The sequence below is a fragment of the Polyodon spathula genome, chromosome 4 (genome assembly GCF_017654505.1).
Source record: "Polyodon spathula isolate WHYD16114869_AA chromosome 4, ASM1765450v1, whole genome shotgun sequence".
Taxonomy (NCBI): domain Eukaryota; kingdom Metazoa; phylum Chordata; class Actinopteri; order Acipenseriformes; family Polyodontidae; genus Polyodon; species Polyodon spathula.
Window position 1 is genome coordinate 95,793,084 of NC_054537.1, and position 25,076 is coordinate 95,818,159.

Below are 25,076 nucleotides of genomic sequence, written 5' to 3' on the forward strand. Positions count from 1 at the left end.
TTGGTAAAATTGAGTTTGATACCCGTGTTCTACAGGCTGACTGTCTTGAGTCCTGAAAATCCTGGTTTTGGAACTAGAGTGTTAAAGGCGGCTTCCTATTCGATCCTTACAACACAGGCATAGAGGTGAAATTCTCCTAAGTTTCTCATCAGCTAGTGGTTACTGGGGTGCCGAATGGTAACACACAGGGCAGCTTCTCGGCTTAGCCTTGTAGCATTTCAGTTGTTCTGCAATCATGTCTGTGCGATGGCTTGGGTATACTCACACATCCGGTAATGGTTACATTTCATACTTGAAATGGAACGTTAGGTCATTATCATAACCCTGGCTCCCTGAAATACAAATGTAACCATTAACCTTCAAGGCTGCTGCATCCATTATTCGCAATAGGCTTGAAGAAGAAAATGGATCGGTGGCGGGGTGACGACTGTGTCACACGTTCAGACAGCAGCTTTGGTAGAAAGTATTCAGGATTCGGGTCTTTAGGCAGTAAATACCCATTCAGTAATAGTTACATTTCTATTCCAGGGAACCAGAGTTATGATAATAACCTACCTTTCTGTTTTCTTCTTAGTGTGCCAGTAGTAAAGTGAACAGAATGGCCTCTAGTGCACCAATAGTGTAAGGATTATTGCCCACATTGTCAAACGGGTAGCACGGCAATCCATGATGCGGCACGGAACAGAAAAGCCAGAGCCCTTGTTGTTATGGTTTAGGTTTTTTTTAATCACTCTTAATGAAGTGATTTGGAGGAAAGATCTCAAACCCCAGTGCCCTAAAGCTTCCACTTATAGCGAGATGTATATAATGCTATATCATTCGGAACCTCCTAATTACTCTTTAACCATGTCAAAAAAAATATGACAGAGTTCAGTCACTGACTCGAGTAATTACAACTCTGTTATAATGGCAGAGGCAAACATAATGCACATTACTTAGGGTTAACTTAACGTTAATAACTGAAAAGATTTAATAAACCAGTCAGTATCACGCAAGAGACTTTCGGGATGACAAGTCGTTTTTTTTAACAAAACTATATTGTATGTTTTGAACAGATTTCTGTCGGTGTCATGAAGGTGTTTTTTTTAGGTGAAGTTATTGTTCCTTTGGCTGGAGCATTTACAATGGGAACAATCTGTTTCACCACCAGGATGGTTCCTTAGGTGAAGTGTTCTCTTAGGATGTGTTCCTATATTGTATATTGTTTAAGGTATATTTGGGGCAGGTTCTACTGTACAGTACTGTGCAAAAGTTTTAGGCAGGTGTGAAAAAATGTTGTAAAGTAAGAATGCTTTCAAAAATAGCCATGTTAATAGATTATATTTATCAATTAACTAAATGCAAAGTGAGTGAACAGAAGAAAAATCTAAATCAAATCCATATTTGGTGTGACCACCCTTTGCCAAAAACAAAACAGCATCAATTCTTAGTTAATTGATAAATATAATCCTAACCCTAACCCTAACCCTAACCCTCCCTGCAATCAGCCCGACGGTAGGCTATCTCCAATCACTGCCTGGCAGTACTCATATAACAGCGTCCCCTTTGTACTACCCAACTCTTCCCTGTAATCAGCCCGACGGCAGGCTCTCTCCAATCACTGCCTGGCAGTACTCACATAACAGCGTCCCCTTTGTACTACCCAACTCCTCCCTGTAACCAGCCCGCGGGCAGGCTCTCTCCAATCACTGCCTGCCTCGTAACGGAGTGCAAGGGATTTGTTTTATGTACATGCCGCTAAGTGAGTCCACCAAGATGGCCGACTTCCAGTTTGTGCCTACCGTCGAGTTGAGCAGTCTACAGGGAAGCATACTGTCCACCTTACACAATACCGTTGAGTTGATCAGTCTACAGGGAAGCATACCGTCCACCTTACACAATACTGTCGAGTTGAGCAGTCTAAGGGAAGCATACTGTCCACCTTACACAATACCTTTGATTTGATCAGTCTACAGGGAAGCATACTGTCCACCTTACACAATACCGTTGAGTTGATCAGTCTACAGGGAAGCATACTGTCCACCTTACACAACGCCCTTTCTGGTCGGGAGGGAGATTTGCAGCTTTGATTCATTATCTGGAGAATTGCCTTTTTCAATTGTATTAAAATTATTTAGCACATGTTATTGTGAAGACCGGATTCTGGGAGCTATATGGGAGTGTCTGTCTGTCCTGTACATTGGTCCATCTGTGTGTCTCACTTACATTTTTGTGTCATACAGTACAGTATATCTGTAGGAATGATAATCAAAGGGTAATTAAACATTTAATTACAATGTCTTATTCTATGGTGTTTTGTACATACAGTTGATGTATGTCATGGCATTCATTATTTTCATATTAAATTTATGTAGCGATATATTATTACAAACACTGTTTGAAAAACCATCCTATAAATAACTGAATAGGGCCTGATATGGATCAAACTTATTTTTAGATGATGGAATTGAGTGCTTTTTGTCTTTTAGGTCAGTTTAGTACCTTTTGCTGTTCACAGTGGTGTGAATTATAGGGTGCTCAAAGATGAAAGCTAATAACAAAATGATAAACTGTTTCATTATTTTATTATTTTTTGATTCTGTATTCGCCAGTAACTTTTCTGATAACAATAAAAGAATGATATAAGCTGACAAAGCAACTTTAAGCAACAGGGAACATATTTCACATAAAAGTGAGACTGATACAAGCCTTCGAAAAGTGCTTACTCATTTGAAATAGCCTACCCATCGATCCTCTGGCATACCTATGCACTTTTTTGAGTTGGATAATTAAAGGCATAGTTCCCTCAGGAGTACGCCATATCAGATGAGAATTAAATTCAGTGGCTTTTACTCCCAGTTTACTCACAGTCACTTCTATAATATATCTGGGGAGTGAACCTGGATTAATCTCTGAGGAAGCTCATTTTCTTGTGGATAGGGGATGCTATATTAGGCCCACAATTCATTATAAACCTAACAAAGTTCCACCAGAATTCAATCACTTTGGGCTGTCTGAAATTAAACGCTAGACAATTATGACGTTAAACCTGATGCATCAAAAGCTTTATCTTCAGTCATGTATAGATGAAAACATAAATAGCCTAGGGTGCTGGTCAAAGAAAAACTGTGGTCAGAATGGACATGGATTGCTGTGAAAAACAAGCCTAAATCACGCTAATAAAAATCATCAGTTTCAGCCTCTTGTATAGAGAGCTCCTGCTTGATTGGAGAAATGGTTCTGGCATCTTCTAAAAATACAACCCGCCATGAAATGAATATAGAGTAACAGCTGATTTAAATAGGTGACAGCCCCTGTGGATATTGTTCTCAACCTTTGCTAGAAAACCAGCAATGGCAGAGTTTCTGTTAATGATCTTAGTCCTGGGTGAGGGTAGCTTTGCTGCTTCCTGACCTATGCTTGCCTTGAACAGAATGGATTACAGGCTTGGATCTGGCCACAGTCTTGTCTTCTGCAGTTGCTTTGTTACAGGATGTTTCGAGTGGGACCCAGCATCAGTATTTTTAAACGTCATGGACAACAAATGCATATAATTCTAATAGACCCAATTACATCCAATATATATTCAAAGAGATAGTCTTTCGAGCATGAGTATGACAATCACATTTACCTCCCCAGGATCCACTGATTCCTACTATTGCCTTAGAATCTTTTGCAATGAGTTCAATAAATCAAGGGAAGGGGAGTGGATAAACATGCATGAAATCCCATTCAATATCACTGTTAAGCAGAGTTGATGTTATGTATGGTTCTTTATTGCATCCAAGTGCTTACAGTACATTTTATTGTTATGTCATATCTTGTAGCTTGTCCCCTTTTTAACACTCCACAACTACTGATCGGAAACAATATGTCCTTACAGAATGTGTTGATTGGATTGCTATCATTATCAGCATGGTTAATCACATAATCATAATAATAATAATAATAATAATAATAATAATAATAATAATAATAATAATAATAATAATAATAATAGCACAATCCAGAAAACTATTACCGAAGTTTAGTTTCCTCATCAGATCACATATGATGTTCTCCCATCACCACAGAACCTAAACCTCTGGGTGGGTGAGGATCCTTCATGTCCTTTGTGTTCATCCCCTGCAAGGATGTAAGGTGGGTCTTAGCCAAGGATGGTTTACTTGGCACCATGACCAGGTGCTGCGATGTTTGCCTTAGCATTGGAAGACAAGCGTAACCTGACCAATAAGTTGCCACCAGTTCCATCAAATCATTACACACAAAAGACAATATTCTTCTGTCCAGCAGATCAACCACCAAGAAAAGGTGTTAAAACCAAGCCTCGCTTATTTTTCCACCTGAGATTTCCACCACTAACCTTCGATCAGATATTGTCTTGTGGTCTGGAACAGCACAACTTATTCATATGGTAGAGTTAACAGTGCAATGGGTAAAGCTGTGGATGAAGTGTATGAGAGGAAGAAACTTCGGTATGCTCAACTAGCTGCTGAAGCGGAACAGCGAGGATGGAGAGTCTGGGTTTACCCAGTGGAGGTGGGTTGTCGAGAATTTGTGACACACTCTACAACCCGGTTTCTCAGAGATGTCGGGTTCAGTGGCCAAGATTTGCACAGTGAAGAACTTATCTGAAGCAGCAGAAAGGAGCCGTGACTGGCTGTGGTTGAGACAGAAAGATTCTGGATAGGGATCAAAAGCACAATAGAAAGAAAGCAACGCTGATGTATGGGTAAGTAAGCAGGGCTGAGTTGACTGGGGGACAGAAGTTTGTGATGCTGGGACGCCAGAATCACTGTCGAGCCCTCTTGAGGTGTTGTGGGCTAGTCGACAAAACACAGAGGATGGAAGGTGCCCACTTGAAGACCCCAGAGATGTACACTACTAGGCTCAATCCAGACGGTTGTCATGCTGATGCACTGGGGAGACTGCACTGATCCCCAGAGCCAGCAGTGCAGTCGTTGTGTGTGTGGAGGTAAAATAAGCTGATCCCTGGAGCCAGCATTACACTTCAGCCATCAACACCAGGCAGAAGGATATCCACATCATCTGAGGGAAAGAAACCAAAATGGATGGAGATGTAGATGGATCACATTAGTTTACTGTAAAGCTATGTCTTAGTTGATGCTTATGTTGGTGAGAGCAGAGTTCAAATCAGCATGAAGTTTTAATATCTACTCATGTAATGGAAATCATGTTAACATAAGATTTGTATTGAACTGGTTGTGTGTGCTCTTTAGGTATTACTTTGAATAGAATAGTGCAAACATTTACAGCAATACCTAGCCCTCCAGTGACACCAGAACACTTTTTAAATTGGAGGTGCTGAAAGCCATTGAATAAAACTAACCCCTCTATATGAGAGAAGCCATGCAAAGCCAAGCACCCCTAGTTCCAGCGCCCTTGACACCCTCTAAATTTGCATCATATGTATTTGTCTTCATCATAATTACTGTACTGTTAAATTTTATAACAATACAGCAGTATGATGGTAAGACCATGTTATATTAATCTAACAAGCATTTCCTGCAAAATATAAACAAAGTCTGTTAGTGTCTATAACAGCCGGCTCACCAAACAGACCCGCTTGTGTTCTTTTCCCTTCAAAAAAATAAAAAAATAAAAACCCAAAAAAACAGACAACACACAAGATTAAAAGAAAAATAGCGCTGATGCACAACTTTAATAACAAAAATAAGCAGAAAATAAGACAAACACCTATCTCCTTCAGAGCACTGACTAAACATTCGTTGTAACCTCCGGACTAGCTCGCAGGATGGATACGCCATTTACCTGCCAAAAAAAAAAACACACAAACACCACAAGTTTCACATGATACCGTTTCAAACCGACTGCTCACACATACTGTCAGGCTCCTCACTCAGCAGCAGCCCAGAACAGACTGTCTGCCTCTCTTAAATACCCTGCACCTGGCTCCAATTTACAATTAGCACCAGGTGCAGGGGATTATCTAAACAATAAAACAATTAAACAATTACAAACCCTTAGCCCATTCACCCAAAAGTGCATTTTCACATGTTTTTTTTAAGCAGGGAGGATTTTAACCCCCTCCCTGCTATCTCACATATTATTTTATTTAAAAAAAAAAACATTTTATTATATTCTGTATAAAAGGCACTAGTCCAGTGTGGATAGATATCTTGTCCACAAGGAGCTGGGCTGAGGCGAGAACTCATTTTAGATAAACACCTGAAAAGCCATGAGATGCAAGTGCCATGACGGACTGAAGTCAAATAGGACCTGCAGAGGACGGAGATTCAGAGTGCCCATAATCTAACCATAATGATTCCATCCAGTTAACCAAAAACAATCGATACCTTTATTTAAACAGGGTGAAATATGGGTTTAACATTATCTAGAAGATGTAGTGTGGCGCAAACAAACAGACAAACAGACAAACAAAAAATAATTAAGAAGCGCTTATCATGAAGACAGAATCAATACATATAAAATGTATCTAATGTGCTACTGGCACATCAAACAAGCAGACAGAGGCCACAGAAGGGTATTGGAAGCTAGTGTTTGCCTGGCTTGAATTTAATGTTAAGGAATGTAGGCCACCTTCTACTCTACTGTATTGAGCCCTTCAAGAAAAGAGTAAATAACATTGGCAATGCTGTCCATGACGTACAGGGTTGCACTGAAGACTTGGTTTGTCGAGTGTATTGGTAATCATAGGAAATGGGTTGATAATGTTAAACCAGTTTGTTGAAGGTGACTTTGGCATAAGTAGAGTTACTAAGGTAAGGTTGAAATGGTTTAAGGGATAATATATGTGCTCATGGTAAACAATAAATCACAGTAACTTTTTAAAAGAGAGTAGTTGATGGTTGGTTGCACCCAAGTGGAGTAACAGTGGAAAAACTATTAAAGAGAAGATTTAAATACCTTTAGATCAGTGGTACTCAACCTGTGGTCCATAAATAAACTCCAGGTGGTCTGCAAACAACTCCCAAAATTTGGTTAAGCAGTTCTTTCCTAAACCCATTTCTACACAATCGCATGCTGTGCTAAGGAACACAAAAAAACAGCTATAACCACATTAAATGTATCTATAAGAGATGCATGTAGTCTGCATTCTCCCCCTTTATTTGTCTTCTTTCATTACGGGTGTGTTTATAAATCAATATATATTACAGCTCCCTTTGAAGCAATACCAAGCATCGCCTTCAAAGCTGCCATTAACTGAAAGAGCTTTCTAATGTAAAACAAATACTAACTCAATAACTGTTACACATTATGAAGCACATTTGCTTTGTAAAAATAACAGACTTCTCTTTTTAGTTAAAACAATCTACATCTAGCGTTCATTTAAATGAACAACTTTCTAATCTGTGCTTATTTTACTGTTTCTTTTCTGTTCAGGAAAAAAAAAATCTGACTGTCCCAACCTTTTTGCTCCACATAAAGTAACGCAATGCATTCAATATTCCTAACTCGGTTGGAATGGCTAAATTAAAACAAACAAACAAACAGTATAAAGTATGTGTTCCAGTGCTGCCAGAGATATAGGAATATCCCTATTGTTTTCATATTATATGTTTTTAGAGATGTTAGCTGCATATAATAACAGAAGATCATGTGAAACAAAAAGGGACTATATTTGTATCTTAACTTGTGAACTGTACCGCAGTGTGAATGATCGATTTCAGCTCCATGTTTTATATGGGTTTATTCAGTCAGGTTCAATATCTCAAGACTATAGACCAAGAGGAAATTCTATTAACACTACTTCTGGAAACAACGTGTACAGTCTGTTCTGACAGCGTCATATTTAACCAAAATGCTACAAATCCTATCGACTGTGTGCCACCAATCCCGTTTAATGTACACATCACAGCCCACCAGAACTGGTACGCAACATCCTGTACACTCTCCTATCATTTTTTAGTTTTTCAAATTACTTCCCATGCACTGGATCCAAGAACAACCCAAAGCCCCAGTGCGTTATCTGTCAGGAGGGTTTGTCAAATAAAACTCTTAAACCTGCAAAATTGAGTCACCGTTTATTTACAAAGCATTCAGAATGTGAAAAAAAAAGAAACAGGAACTTTGCCATCAGCAACTTTCCATGCGCAAAATGACAACATTGCCTGATGAATTGTAGCAAACATTCAAGCCCAGCGATCTCATTAAGTTTGGTAAGTTATATAAAGACAGTACTTTCTACATGTACTTCTACATATACACATACAAATGCATTTCCAAATGCTGTTGTGAAAAACTGCGTGGCAAGTGGTCTGTTGGAAAAATTCAAAACACCAAGGTGGTCCCTGCATTGAAAAAGGTTGGGAACTAGTGTGCTAGATCATTGTGGACCATCCATGTCTCTCCAGGTGTTCAGGTAATCTGATCAATTGCCTATCTCTGTTAATACTAGTGGCAGGTACTGTATCTAAACAATAATGTTCAATGTTGTATGTAATATTGGTATGTGGAACTAACAAGTAGTAAACATTATTAGAATTTGAAACATGGTCTGGTCTAAATCCTTATAGCCTAACAAAGTAGCTAATAACATGTTTATCTTAATTTATAAATCTTACACTTTGATGTATTCAGTATGCTCATTCTCACACGCCATGTGCTGTGTGTGAAGCATGTGACTACAATGCATGTCTGTTAATAGTAACAGACAAATTCATTGCCATGCGCCCTGGAGAGTCCTGAAAACTCCCAAAGCATACATCAGAGGCACTAATCCAAAATGTAGCAACACATATCCCCTTATTGCTGATCGAAGAGGTTGGTGCAAGTCACTTCATTAGTCAGGATTTCAGCCTATGTTTTCTTAAGCATGCATTTAGCCTATTCTCAGTCTGCTTTACCAGTATATTGTACGGTAACAGAAGCTAGGGTGTTCTTATAAGTCCTGTACAGCACTACTGTAATCAGCCCTTGAAGTGTGATGTCAAATGACACAGGCACCAGATAACAGTAAAAAAAACAGCAACAAAAAGAACAGATCTTTTTAATGCTAACTTGCAAAATGTTTAGTTATGTGTCACCCACAGCTGAGGTCATGTGCACAAGTGATAGAGTTGAAAACAGCTCAGAGTAACATGTCCAAACACTGAACACAGCTATGTGTTTGCACTACTGAGAGCCTACCTCTAAAATTAATTCAAAAGATCAATCAAACATTTTAATAAGAACAGAATCAGCGAGATCTCCAATGTGGCTCCTGGGGAAACATCAATATAGATCATATATAATCATATAGAATCAAAGCTGCTTCACGCCGAGTCAGACACTACAGAACCGTTGTTGTTTTTTTCATAATTCATTTCAATAATCATTTTATTCACAGATCACCCGTTATGACCTGGCAAGCTGAAATCCATGGCTATTTGTCTGTGAAACAATGAATTATTTCTGTCAAACCTGTATTTGTGCCAAATATGCATTTTACAGATTTATAACAGTATTGCTTATTGATTAGCAAAACTGATATAAATGACGTAAAGATTTTTTTTTCTTTTGGTTGTATGTAGAGAAAGCTATTTGATGTGAAGTACCTCAATAACTGACTGAGACAAGCCATGCAATACAGTTATGGTGCAATGTTTTCTGTTAAGAGTAAAACAGAAATTAAACATCATCTTTGATTTATATCCTTAACATTTTATTGTAACACTGAAGAAGGGAAATAGATGGTCAATGTACAGATCAGTAGATGAAGAAACTCCCCTTCTACGTGTAATTATACATCTGAAGCAGCAGGACAGACTTGCTCAGGTGTTAAAGAAGATCAACACTCATGTAACAAAGTCAAAAGTGAGTGTAAAGGACTCTCCTCACGTCAACACAATTGCATTGATAGCAGGCATTCAACCATGCCGATGCATTGACATCAGCTGCTCTATGACGTGCATTGACATCAGCTGCTCTGTGACATGCATTGACATCAGCTGCTCTGTGACATGCATTGACATCAGCTGCTCTATGACGTGCATTGACATCAGCTGCTCTATGACGTGCATTGACATCAGCTGCTCTGTGACGTGCATTGACATCAGCTGATCTGTGACATGCATTGACATCAGCTGCTCTGTGACGTGCACTGACATCAGCTGCTCTGTGACGTGCACTGACATCAGCTGCTCTGTGACGTGCATTGACATCAGCTGCTCTGTGACATGCATTGACATCAGCTGCTCTGTGACATGCATTGACATCAGCTGATCTGTGACATGCATTGACATCAGCTGCTCTGTGACATGCATTGACATCAGCTGCTCTGTGAAATGCATTGACATCAGCTGCTCTGTGACATGCACTGACATCAGCTGCTCTGTGACGTGCATTGACATCAGCTGCTCTGTGACATGCATTGACATCAGCTGCTCTGTGACATGCATTGACATCAGCTGCTCTGTGACATGCATTGACATCAGCTGCTCTGTGACATGCACTGACATAAGCTGATCTGTGACGTGCGTTGACATCAGCTGCTCTGTGACGTGCATTGACATCAGCTGCTCTGTGATGTGCATTGACATCAGCTGCTCTGTGACATGCATTGACATCAGCTGCTCTGTGACGTGCATTGACATCAGCTGCTCTGTGATGTGCACTGACATAAGCTGCTCTGTGACATCATAGGCACAGATCCCGGGGGAATGAGGGGGTCAATTCCCACACACCTTTACAAACCCTTAACAATATTTGTAAACTGTTTTGTGACTCAGAATTGTTAACTTGTTTTGTTGGGACTGTAACGCACCAGATTCTCCAAGCCTCCTTATTTTACACAATGAACTAGTCTGAGCCTGTGAATCTGACTTGCCTCATTGCTTGCACACGTGTCATTGATGAAGTTGATGCGTTCAATAATGTTTTTGATTTTAGAAATGGAAATTCGGGTTTGTTTTAGGAAGCTACCTGCAATTACAAAGCAAAAAACAAACATAACAATAGAGTGCAACAACTCGATGGTAGCAGTGGAAAACTGACAGAAGTTAGTGAGGTAGGATTGTTATATATATATATATATATATATATATATATATATATATATATATATATATATATATATATATAAGGGCTAATCTTACACACAAATGATTTTGGGAAACCCAAAGCAGCTTCCTGTTATTTACCAAAAACGCTTTGATATGAATTTGTTTAATTAATGGGACAGGTGAAAAAACGCAAAGTGAAAACAAAATTGAGAAAGAAAAATGTTTTGATGAAATATAGCTTATCGTTTTGCAAAGGTAATCGCTGAGACTAGTGTAATTTCGACCTGATACACAAGTTTTCAACTTGCATTATCTAGCTATCTACAACACATATGAAACCTATGCATAGATCATGATGATAGACTGTTTAATAAAGAACTGTGTAAAGCAAGAGACAGAGTAATGTATTTATTTTAATACAGGGTCAGCTATATTGACTACTTAGAAATCTGCTGTTGATGCAAGTAATGAAGACTTTGGTAGCAAAGTGAACTTAAGCATCGTTTTGCTGCAAAATCTAAAACAGCCCGTGCCATTTACAAGTATGATACTGATTTTTAGCAATAAAATATTGTTTTCAAGCAGACCGGTTTCCCACGTTATCCCTGGTTACACTGTGAGGACTCAATGGGAGTACAGTACTGTGCTTTTTTGTGCAAAGGCATGATGTTCTGTGACGTGCATTGACATCAGCTGCTCTGTGATGTGCATTGACATCAGCTGCTCTGTTATGTGCATTGACATCAGCTGCTCTGTGACATGCATTGACATCAGCTGCTTTGTGATGTGCATTGACATCAGCTGCTCTGTGACGTGCATTGACATCAGCTGCTCTGTGACATGCATTGACATCAGCTGCTCTGTGACATGCATTTTCTCATGGACAGCTGTCAGCTTAACAACAACTCCAGCAACAGTATATTTGCAAATGCGCTGAAGACACAAGTGCAAGAAAATTGATTTACAGCTTCAGCAACAGAAGGGTGTTGATGATACTCAGCTCATGCTATTTAGCATCATGTTTGATCTTGTTTAATTTCCAGACCTGCATCAGTTCCTTTTTATTTATTTATTTATTTATAATATATTATGAATAATGCTGAATTTTTTGTCACAGTTATCATAGATTTAACGATTTCTGTGAAATATACACATTGCTGTGTAATATGTAATTCCCTGTGAAAATTCCCTTTTCTGTAAGAATGGTGTAAATAAATACAGTAACCATTTGGCTTATTGAAGCACTATCAGTTACACTGGAACCTGGCAAGAGGTTTAGTTTTCTTCCTGTAAATGATTGAACACATAGCATAGAGCTACATGATTTCTTTAAAATGTCCTCAAAGAAAAAGACACCAGCTGCATCTTAGATCGGAAATATTTCTGCTAAAGATCACTGTGTCCATACAAGAAGGGAACATGTCATGTGTCTGTTGTTTTTTTTTTTTTTAATCTATCGATGTTTTTAGTTTGTTTGATAATTCATTGATTGTGAAAATAGAAAGTCTTTAAAAGGTGGACATACAAAAACAAAATATTCTACAATTTAGTATTTCCTGTTTTTTAGGTAAGCATTTAAATATTTCTGAACATTTGAGGATTTGCTGGAAGCTTTGACAAGTACTTCTCTAGAGCCGCTACTGGACACAAGTGCTTTTCGGGCTCTTCAAACATTCTTTGATCTGTTTATAGGGATTTTTGTGGGTTTTTTTGGTACTTTTGTTAAAGGTCATGGTGACATACTTAACTCCATTGCATCTGTTTTTTATAATAAAAGAAACTGCCAGTAGTTGCTTGTTTCCTTCTTTTCCCCTGCATCCAAAATGTAACTGGGCGTCAAACCAAACTTTACTCACAAGACCAACAGCTGTGTCAGGGGTCAGGGCTTCAGAATGTTTGGTTATTTGAAAATCTCTTTCAGTTATTGCATGATGATGTTATCCCAGCCTTCTTGTCTAAGTTTTTTAATTGTACCCACAATCACGTTGTTTGAACGAATGAATTCTGTGTCGCTCATTAGACATCAGGATAAACTTAAATTGGGGAGAAAACCAGAGTAAAAAATTGGCGACGACTAAATTAAATTAAAAAAAAAGTGATACTTTCAGTGATATATTCCATGACTGTCAGGCAATGTCTTTGACGGCAAGAAGCTCTTCAAATCAAACTTACCATGCAATGCTTAAGCAAAGCAATGTTGGGCTTGGTTAGTATTTGGATAGGAGACCACCTGGGAATACTGAGTGCTGTAGACTGCATGTTAAGCTCATACAAATATGTATTTTGCCAGGTGATTTTTTAATTTTTTTGTTACTGTTATTTCAGTAGGTGCAGTGATACAATGGTGCCATCGGTCTAGTGATTTACCCAACAGTTACTATACCAGGGATTATATCACAGCATGCAGCGTTATAACAATCCGTTTTATAAAATGTGATTTTGTAACAATTGTAAGTGACCCTGAATAAGGGCCTTTGCTAATAAATAAATAAATAAATAAATAAATAATAATTATTATTATTTCTACATGGCCAGACGAAGAGAAGAGGAGGACATGTCCCCAAATATTTAGGAGTCCCCCAGGGTTCTGTTCTTTCTACCTGAAGTTACATGTGGAGTCCCCGAGGGCTCTGTTCTTTCTATCTGGTTACATGTGGAGTCCCCCAGGGTTCTGTTCTTTCTATCTGGTTACATGTGGAGTCCCCCAGGGCTCTGTTCTTTATATCTGGTTACATGTGGAGTGCCCCAGGGTTCTGTTCTTTCTATCTGGTTACATGTGGAGTCCTCCAGGGCTCTGTTCTTTCTATCTGAAGTTACATGTGGAGTCCCCCAGGGCTCTGTTATTTCTATCTGAAGTTACATGTGGAGTCCCCCAGGGCTTTGTTCTTTCTATCTGGTTACATGTGGAGTCCCCCAGGGCTCTGTTCTTTCTATCTCAAGTTACATGTGGAGTCCCCCAGGGTTCTGTTCTTTCTATCTCAAGTTACATGTGGAGTCCCCCAGGGTTCTGTTCTTTCTATCTGGTTACATGTGGAGTCCTCCAGGGCTCTGTTCTTTTTATCTGTAGTTACATGTGGAGTCCCCCAGGGCTCTGTTATTTCTATCTGAAGTTACATGTGGAGTCCCCCAGGGCTTTGTTCTTTCTATCTGGTTACATGTGGAGTCCCCCAGGGCTCTGTTCTTTCTATCTGAAGTTACATGTGGAGTCCCCCAGGGCTCTGTTCTTTGTATCTGGTTACATGTGGAGTCCCCCAGGGTTGTGTTCTTTCTATCTGGTTACATGAGGTCAATTTTCATTGTTATGCTGATGATACTCAACTATACTTGTCTCTAAAATGGGCGTCTATTTTGACCCAGCTCTTTCATTCAAGCCATATAGTACAAATATAACCAAAGTGTCAATTTTTCACCTTTGAAATATTGCTAAAATAAGATGGTTTCTTTTGCTGCTGGATGCTGAGAGATTGATGCATGCCTTTTTGTCCCCTAGGTTTGATTATTGCATTGCCTGGTTTTCTAGTATCCAAGCTATATTTTATCCAGTTTGCAGATTATACAAAATGCTGCAGCCAGGGTTTTAACAGAAACTAATAAGTTTGAACATATTTCCCCTGTGCTAGCAGTCCTACCTTGGCTCCCGGTGTGGTCTAGGTTTGATTTTAAGGTCCTTCTCTTAACCTATAAAACCTTGAATGGTCTGGCCCCATTATACTCAAGGGATTTTTCAGTCCCTTATATCCCTGGGTGGCCTCTCCGATCTGAGGATGCTGAGCTGCTTACTGTTCCAAGGGCTTTCCTTACAAAATCGGACCAGCACATCTCTGGCTTCCATCTGCCGTCAGAGCTGATTTCAAAATCGTCTGCGTGACCTTCAAGAAGTCTGAAGTGCCACTGCCTGGATATCTCAACGACTCGTACTCAAGGCACTCAACAGGCTGGGCCACAGGGGTTACACACACTCTTCTGCTTGATTTGGCTGTTGAAGAGGGCTTACCTTTTGTTAGCATTACCCACACTGACCACCTGTTTCCCACTGTCCTATATTGATGAAGCCTGACTTATTTGATTTACCATTGTACCAGATAAATTACCATTTATCTGGTACAAGAAATTCCAAGAAAAAAAAAAACTAGAAACGAAAACTTCAGTGAGTAAGACATAATGATACAGAACAACAGCTGCCTAAAGATAGACTTAAACAGTTATACATGTGGCCGGGGATAAACTGGTCATTAATTATCCAATCTCGTCTGACCACATTCCACACATGGATTTCCTCTCCCTCTCTAATTAAGAAAGGCCTCTCATTAAAAGCATTTTTATTTAGGGTATTAACCACATCCCTTCTAAACCCATAACATATTTACAATGCGCAGGGCCTTTGCTGTCATACAAGAAATGTATGTATAATATTAAGGCAATGGTACTCATAACTACTATATAATAATAATAGAAGAAAACTCTGAAGTTTAATGCAGTTTACAACTACTTACTCAATGAAGATGGTTTTTACAGGATATTTGTTTGTCATGGTTTATCTTAAGTTTTTTTTTAACTATATCTTGACTGCTGTACATCATCTTGAGTGACAAAATCAGTTCTTTGCACTTAAAGGGGAAAAGACTTTGCATATTTATTTCAGTACCAAATTTATATATCTTTAGTGCTAGAAAATGCTTCTCTACTGAATTTGAAATATGTCCCATGGACAAAGATGTCACATAACAGAGTAGAAACCAGAAAAAAAGTTTGCTGGTTTCTGTAATATATGCTTGTGTGGGTATTTCTTCCAGCACTTCATATGAAGATTATCTTACTTGCAATCAGCTTGCCTTTTGTATTGTTTTTGTTTCCACAACGCATGCCCATGCTTACACTGACACTAAGCTGCTCATTGATTTGGTCAGTTTCACAGCTGATGGGTGGCCTTCCCCGTTTGCATCAATATCATTCAGTGGTGCAAAGGGAGCTTCCAAATCTTTAGCGATATACGGTTTTGTTAGGATTTGGATCTGTGCTTCTACTGTCTAAAGAAACTGCAACTCTACAAAGCGCTCTGGTTCCAGGATATTTACGGTTTGCCTTTTGGAGATACGTTCACCTATCAATCTATCTATTTGCACTGACTTTTCATGAAAGTGTTTGTCTTTGGTTTTAAATTCTTTTAGTATTTCTAAGTTTATGTTTTATAGCTAAGAATGACAAGTTATTTACTGAGCAAGCAAGCATATCTGCTTTGTCAGACTGCACTATATATTTATTTTATTTTATCCCCCATCTAAATTAGTTTATTTTTAATTGAATTGGATTGCATGTTTGAGAATCTCTGTTTCAAATTGCGCTTGAGTGTTATGACTCGGCTGAGAGATGTGAGCCTTTTGAAATGGCAATGTCAGTCTCTGGGGAAAAGAGAACATTGATGAAAGCTTTCAAGCATTTTATTTTCATCGTCACATTTGTGTTATTATTAGTGTGGGTATATTAGGTTACCAGCAAAGTGAAAGTACTTATCCCAGTGGGCCTACCTGATACTGTAGTCAGTGCAGGAATCAGTGACTCAGGAGGTATTATTATTAGGATAGAAGTTGAGAAAAGTACAGCCAAATTGGGTAAAACTGTATGTTTAGGGTATATTCCTTTCTGTTTAGATCTGTTCTTCAGATTGATCACTTTTGAAATGGAAAAACATCACTCATTTGTGTAGGCTTGGATACAGAATCAGCTGTCTACCTCAATTACCTCTATCAAAATCTGTCATGCCAGTTATAATGAACTCTCTCAGCAGCTTCACTGTTGAGTAATATAAAGTAGAGCCCCTCTGCTCTGCAAAATTGAACAATACAAATAGACAAATATTCCAGATATTGCTATACAACACTTATAGAGTAAGTAGCTTCATAAGAAATTATCATTTCTTTTTTTTACATGTCCATTGCTATTTTCTGAGCGGAAAATAGCAATAGCAAAATAGCAACTTGCAAGTGTTGGTGGAATGGCGAGGCAAATTGGAGCAAATCCAGTGCTTGTCACCAGAAGGTTGCTGGTTCAAAGCCCCCCCTCTCCTACTGACTCACTCTGTGTGACCCTGAGCAAATCACTTAACCTGGTTTAATAGATCAATTAATAAAGAAATAATCAAAGGGGGAAAAAAAACTCTACAGAGCCTTTAAAAGGGACCAAGAACAAAGTACACAAAAAGAGTACTTGAAATGAACATTGTTATTTGGGCTAAAACCAATTCTCAAAGAGTTTTTCCAATATTATAACAGCAAAAGAACATTTAAGAAGGAAGTAAAAAGTCTAAGAGAAACAAATAGTAAATTTATAGATGAAGCAAAAAAATAGAAAACATTAAATGATTACTTTTCACAAGTTTTTACAAAAGATGATACGGACAACATGCACCACATGTCGACTTGTTCCTATCCCGTTTTAACCCTTTGCCGTCCTATGTCAGACCAGGTCTGACATTACAATCATCAAAGAGATGTCAAGCACAGGTCTCTAGTCATTTTTTCTCTGGAAAAAGCCGATGGCCGAGTGAGACCGATAGGAGCCGAGAGAAGCTGAAAATAATGACATTATTGAGGAGTTTGGTGATAAAACAAGTGGCCAGGAGAGGATTTATCAGTATGCACGACTATGAAGAGATGTGTGAAAAATACAATGAACAAGGGGAGGGGCTTGGCTGGTGATGGAGTACAGAGTGTCCTTTTGCCATACAGTGCCTTTTAAACCTGTTTTACTCAGAAAAATATATATTTTAAACAGTTCATATAAAATAAACAGTATGTTTGAAAATAAATTGGACCTGACGCACCTGGACTGCTAAGGGTAACATAACTTTAGCACAACAAGGCAGAAGTGTTAAAGAGACTAGGAGCTCTTAAAATAAACAAATCCCCTGGGCTGGTTGAGATCCTCTCAATAGTACTCAAAGAAATGAAAGAAGATATTTACAAATCACTAACCAAGCTCATGCAACAGTCTCTTGACACAGGGGTCGTACCGACAGACTGGAAAATTGCAAATGCAATACAGATCCACAAAAAGGGAAAGAAAACTGAACCAGGTAACTACAGACCAATAAGCCTGACTTCTATTATATGGAAACTTATGGAAACTATAATAAAGTCCAAAATGGAAAATTACCTATATGACAACACTATCCTGGGAGACAGTCAGCATGGTTTTAGGGAAGGGAGATCGTGTCTAACTAACCTGCTTGAATTTTTTGAGAATGCAGCATCAATATGACATGGTTTATTTAAATTTCCAGAAAGCTTTTGACAAAGTCCTGCGTAAATGATTAATTCTCAAACTGAATGCAGTAGGGATTCAAGGAAACACATGTGCCTGGATTAGGGAGTGGTTAACATGTAGAAAACACAAAGTACTGATTAGAGGAGAAACCTCACAATGGAGTGTGGTAACCAGTGGAGTACCACAAGGATCAGTATTATATCCTCTGCTCTTCCTAATCTACATTAATGATTTAGATTCTGGTATAATAAGCAAACTTGTTAAATTTGCAGACGACACAAAAATAGGAGGAGTGGCAAACATCATTGTAGCAGCATGGTCGTTCAAAATGATCTAGACAGCATTCAGAACTGGGCAGACACATGGCAAATGACATTTAATATAGAAAAGTGTAAGGTACTGCACGTAGACAATAAAAATGCACGTTATAAATAGGGCTTCTGTTTTTCAGGTTTTATTAATTGTATTTTTCGGTGCTTATTTTTAGCTATTTTCGAGTTTTATGTAAATCGTTTTATTTCAGGGCTTTCGTTTTTGATATACTGTATGAAATTAGTGTTTTTGAAATTCTGTATGAAATTAGTGTTTTCAGTTACTTTCCAAAATGCTTGAATGTTTGTTTTTTTTTTGGTCAAAATATGTATAGTAGTAACTTGACAGTACTTGCACACTTAAGTTGTACCTTCTTTCCTTTGCTGTCTTCCACAATGAAATCCCTACTGTCACAAGCACATTCTTCTGGGGTTTTTGTAAGTAGGCATTTTTGTACATTTCACCACAATTCTGTTTTAAATCCCCCCTATCTTAACTGTAATACAGCTTTAAATCCTGTGAACAAGCCTCCATTCCTAAATCTTGTTTTAAATCTTGCAAGCGGAGTCTCCAGTAGGGAATGTAGGAATGTGGTGCCACTCAGTAGTTGGGGCAGGTTTAAAGTATTCAGATACAAGTCATGAAGGTGGTACATTGCCCAGCAGCACTGGGAAATGTATTTAGTATTATTTTTGTAGTAGGTTTTATTTTTTTATGTGAAAGGATAAAGTCAACGTGAATTGATGAATCATTTCCACAGGTTTTCTGGTGTTTTCCGGTGTTTATTGGCTATCCACTGATTAAATTTTTTTAGATATCGATAAATTAGCGGACAAGGCAGGCAGGTCAGAAAAGTACCATGTGCTAACCTCCATCTTGTCTGTCATATCTGGATGTCCCAGGGTATTCATTAATGAGTCTTTGAAATCTGGATTCATACCTTTATGTTTAAAACCCGCTGCACTACTCGATACAGCCCACTGATCACAAGCACTGCGCTGCACTACTCAACACTGCCCACTGATCACAAGCACTGAGCTGCACTATTCGACACAGCTCACTGAGCACAAGCATGGAGCTGCACTACTCGACACAACCCACTGACCACAAGCACTGCGCTGCACTACTCTACACAGCCCACTGATCACAATCACTGCACTGCTCGGACAGCCCACTGATCACAAGTACTGCATTGCACTACTCGACACAGCACACTGATCACAATCACCTTTTGTTTAATTGTTTGTTCTACTGCAAGCACTGAGATCCCTGTTCAATTCTATGTGTTGTAATTCTGTCCCTTATATGCTTTGGTTTCCCATACTGTCTTGTTTACATTGTTGACTTGAATTTGTTTGAATTTCAGAAAGCCAGAAAACAGTGACAGTGACATTTTAATCACCATTTTAGTGTTTGGAGCATCTTTCTTTTGTAGTATGTTTTGCAATTTAATTTTCTGCTAAAATGGAATTCCTTTGAAAAGGGGCGAGGATGACAGTGATGTGAACCAATCACATGACAGATGGGGATTATTGCTCTGTGGTGCAAAGATGTTATGGCAATAGTTCAATCTATTTTTGCTCATATGATTAGGTTTTACTGATTCATATTATCATCCTCATCATCTTCAGCCTTTTTCAATCCACTGCTGGATGAAGGTCTCCCCAAGATTCTTCCACAAAAGCCTGTCTGCTTGGTATCTCATCCACGTTGCGCCGGCATGTTTCCTAATTTCATCTTGCCATCTTCCTGGAGGTCTTCTTCTTGATCGCTTTATATCTCTTGGGATCCAGTCTCGTATCTGCTTAGACCAGCGGTGGTCTGTTCTTCTTGCTACATGTCTGGCCCACTGCCATTTCAGTTTTTTCACTCTTATAATAACATTGCATACTTTTGTTTACGCTCTTATACACCACACACACACACACACACACACACACACACACACACACACACACACACACACTCACACACACACACACACACACACACACACACACAGTAGAGAGTCAATTACCTGAACTAATTGGGACTGATACTGGTTTGCACCATTGATTTGTCTGGATAATCAAACAGGTATTAATAACAATTACTGTACCTTTAATAATGTATAGAATAAAGTTAACATACACAAGTACTTAGTATACAAGTACCTGCTGATGATATATAGCTAATAACCTACTCTGTCACATTAAGCATACATAATTACAAAGCTTTACAAATCATTAAATCAATGCAATTCAGTAAAACTTTAACACCTACAGTTTAGGTAATGATATGCTGTAATTACACGTCCCATATACCAAACTTTGAAAACCATCAAAGAGTACAATTCAGTACAACTCTGACATATTACAGAACTTTAAGAATCACTAAACTTCACAAATTCAGTAAAATGTTTCTGTGCTTTGATACTTGCTGTTAAGGCATTCTAATAACATGCAATTGAAATGAATAAAATAAAAGCTCTTAGCCGCTTAATAACATAGACAGGATCTCCAGCCCTTACTGGCGAAATAGAAGAAAAATCAAGAATGAGGTGACTGTTTTAATTTGCTTAACAACAATTCAAAGCACTCATGGTACATAATGCTAGTCAGATATTTCCTCACAAACTATGTGCAGTGCTATTTTGTACTAGTCAGATATTCCTTCAAAAACTATACAGTGTTAAATGGTTATAATGACCCAGATACAATGTGCTATACATCAAACAGAGCAACGACCAAGGGTTAACAGACTGCAGAATAAAGAGGCCTAATAAAGACTAAACATACGATCCAAGGTGCAAATCAGCTTCCTATGGTCAGTAGATACTGCTTTGAGTTTTCATACTTGAGATCTCTTTTAAAGTAACTTTTGTCTCCCAAACAGTGCAGGCACTATACTCACGTCAGTGCTGACATTAGCATGAGAGTTGAACTACTTTATTTTTTAGATATTGATAAATTAGCGGACAAGACAGGTAGGTCAGAAAAGTACCATGTGCTAACTTCCATCTTGTCTGTTATATCTGGACGTCCCAGGGTATTCATTAATGATTCTTTGAAATCTGGATTCATGCCTTTATGTTTAAAACCTGCTGCTGTTACACATGTGCTAAATAAATAAATAAATAAAACCTGGTCTGGACACAGAAGTGTTTAATAATTATCATCCATTTTCTAATTTGCCCTTTTATCAAAAATCTTAGGAGAGGTGATTGCAGCTCAATTACAGTGTCATCTTTCATCTAATGAGCTGTTTAACCCTTTGGGGTTTAGACACAAGCACAGTACTGAAACAGCATTGCTAAGGTAGTTAATGATTGGTTGATGGTTGTTGACTCTGGGTCACTTAACAGCCTTGGACTGAAAGGGTACATAAGGATATTTTTATTGTGTTACATGTTCCCATGTGTTGCTACAACTGCTATACTCAGAACTACATTTCCCATCACACTCCTGCTCACTGGTAAATCCATTTCAGTTACATAGATGTGCGAGAGGATGATGGGAAATGTAGTTCTGAGAGGTCCTTGCGGATAAATGGGAAGCCATCTAGAGGCAGGGAATGCAATTGAAAAGTTAAAAAAGTGGTAAAATTGTAAAAAAAAAAAAAAAAAAAAAAAAAAAAAAACAACAGTACACACACCTTATGTAAATAGTTGTAGCAACACATGGGAACATGTAACACAATAAAATAAAAAAGATCCGTATTTACCCTTTAAGTGCAGCTTTGATGCTGTCAAAGAAGATACCTTACTGGATCGTACCAAAAAATATTTAGGGATTACTGGTATTCCCTTTTATTGGTTTGGCTCCTATTTGGCTAACAGGAGACAGTTAGTAAAGCTGTTATAAATGTGATGTTGTTGCGCAAGGTGTTCCACAGGGCTCTGTACTGGGACCTTTATTACTTAGTCTATATGTGCTGCCTCTTGGTCAGATTATTCACCAACATGGACTTGGGTTTCATTGTTCCTTTGATGGCACTCAGATCTATTTACAAACTAAACCCGATACTGGTGTTGCTGTTACTGCACTTTGTAGTTGCCTGTCGGATATCAAGGTATGGATGCAACAGAATTTTCTCAAGTTAAATGGTGATAAGACTGAAGATACTGCTTTTGCAAAGTTGGTGATTTCAGTTTGGTATTGATGGCACTGAAATTAGCTCCATGCCTATAGTTAGAAATCTATGTGTTATTTTTGACACTGTGTTGTCGTTTGAAGGTCATGATAGAAACGTCACTAGGGTGTCATTTTACAACCTACGTAACATTGCCCATTTAAGGGCTTTGTTGTCTTTGTCTGCTGCTGAAAAATTGATACATGCTTTTATTCAATCAAGATTAGACTACTGTAATGCCTTATTTACTGGGTATCTTTTAAGGTAGTAAATAGGTGCCAGCATATCCAGAATGCTGCGGCTTGGGCACTAACAAAAACTTCTTATCTCAGCACATAACTCCATGCCTGTACAAATTACATTGGCTCCCTGCGAAACACAGAGTTGACTTTAAGTTCCTGCTGCTTACATATAATGCATTGAATTGGCTAGCTCCAGGTTACCTTAAGGACTTACTCTGTGTGTATATTCCAAAACACAACTTAAGATCTACTGATGCAGGACTTCTCATCTTACCTCAAACCAAGCTACACACTATGGGTGTGTGACAGAAATATAATGAGTTCTGGTTGTAAATCTCCCTCTCGACCTATGAGCGCACTAAGTAGTGAAAGGGGAAGTCTTTGGATGGGCTGGCCTGACAATTCATTTCTAGGGTCAGGAAGTCGGTCAGCCTGGAAGAAGGCGAGACTCCTGTGCAGGAACATATTGACCCGGAAGGTAATCGATGTAACAGCTGCAGGGAATAGAGACAGCTGCAATTGTTTACCAAGGGGTCATGAGTGATAGCACAAAAGGGATCTAAATCTTTTCCTTCACTTGGTTTTTATTAAGAGACTGGAAGGACCGTGAAAGACACAGAGGATTGTGTATTGAAAATATTCATGAGTGTTTGTTTGTTTTTCTTGTTGTTTGTAATTGTCTTGTTTGTTAATCACCAGACAGCTAACGTGTATCCGGAGCTGTCACTTTAGGCCACCACAAGCCGGAACAACACTTCACTACAGTCACAAAATATACTTGTTCTCACCCACCACGAGCACTATTACACACACCCCAGACTGGTGACTGGGTTTAGTATTGTGGGGCAGATAAACTGTTATTATTTGGGCTATAAATTATTTTTTGGTCATCAGATCCAGATTAAAAAGAGAAATCCTTTCCAAATCAGATTACAATTGTCTGTGATTATTCCTGCACTGCATCACTTCTGCACCTGTTCACAATCAGCAGCCACTTTGCCACAGGGTGATAGAGCCTTTTGTTGCGCAACACCACGACTGTGGAATTCTTTGCCCAAAACATTCAGAGACTCTGTGACAGTGCACTTTTTAAAATCACGTTTAAAGACATTTTTTTTTATTATGGCTTTTAATATATCATTTGTATAGTTGCTTGGTTGATGTTCTGTGGGGTTTTTATGTATTGTCATGTGTTTTACTTATACAGCACTTGGAGATTCTTGAAAAGTGCGTATAAATAAAATGTCTGTATTATTGTTATATTATTAATAATGTATTATTATTATTAATAAAATGTATGTATTATTAAATGTATTATTATTATTATTATTATTTTACCTCAGCAGTATCCTCAGGATTATACACATTACTGGCTGCAAACCATGTCACTCATTAGGCAAAGTCATTATTTTCACAATTCAAACAAACAGGTTACAGGTATTATGTCATATATTGGTGACTCAGCATATACAGTAACACTCCTATAGTTATTAGTTTATTTAGCAGACACCTTTATCCAAGGCGACTTACACTGACTCCTATGACAATCTACGATAAAGGTCACATCTTGCCTAACAAATAGCCTGTCCATTCTCCTTGTATTTTCCCCACTATTGGGAGTGTGGGGGCAATGTTTTTAGTTTAGTTTACAGGCAGCTCCACTGCACATTTGAAACCAAGAGTGTGGGGCACCATGGAAACCTGTGCCACTTTCAATAAGCCATTATAAAATCACCATCAGAATGAATAAGGACTCTAAAAGAAACATTGGGTTATTCACAGCTGCAGACACCTATCAACCTCAGCAAGCTGTATTGAGTTTGTAAAAAACTCCTCTTCAACCTTGAGATAGGTTGCTTGCATAATTGGAAAATGACACAAGATCACTGGTGATTGTCAGTTTCTGTGAAGTGGCAGCATTAACCCTGTTCACAAAGCAGACACACTTCACCACCCTGCCTTCAATGGGAAAAAAACAACAAGTAAGTCTACTTTTTGTAAATGAAACTTATGTATTGTACAATTTACCATCACCAGAGAATCCTGCTAGGACACAAGCATTTCACTTAAAAAATTAAAAATATCATTAAATAGCTTTAAGCCTGGGTTATGTATGCTATCATATGCTTTTCAGAATATTTAGTATCTGTGATATTCAAAGAATATCTTGCCCTAACATTTTGGC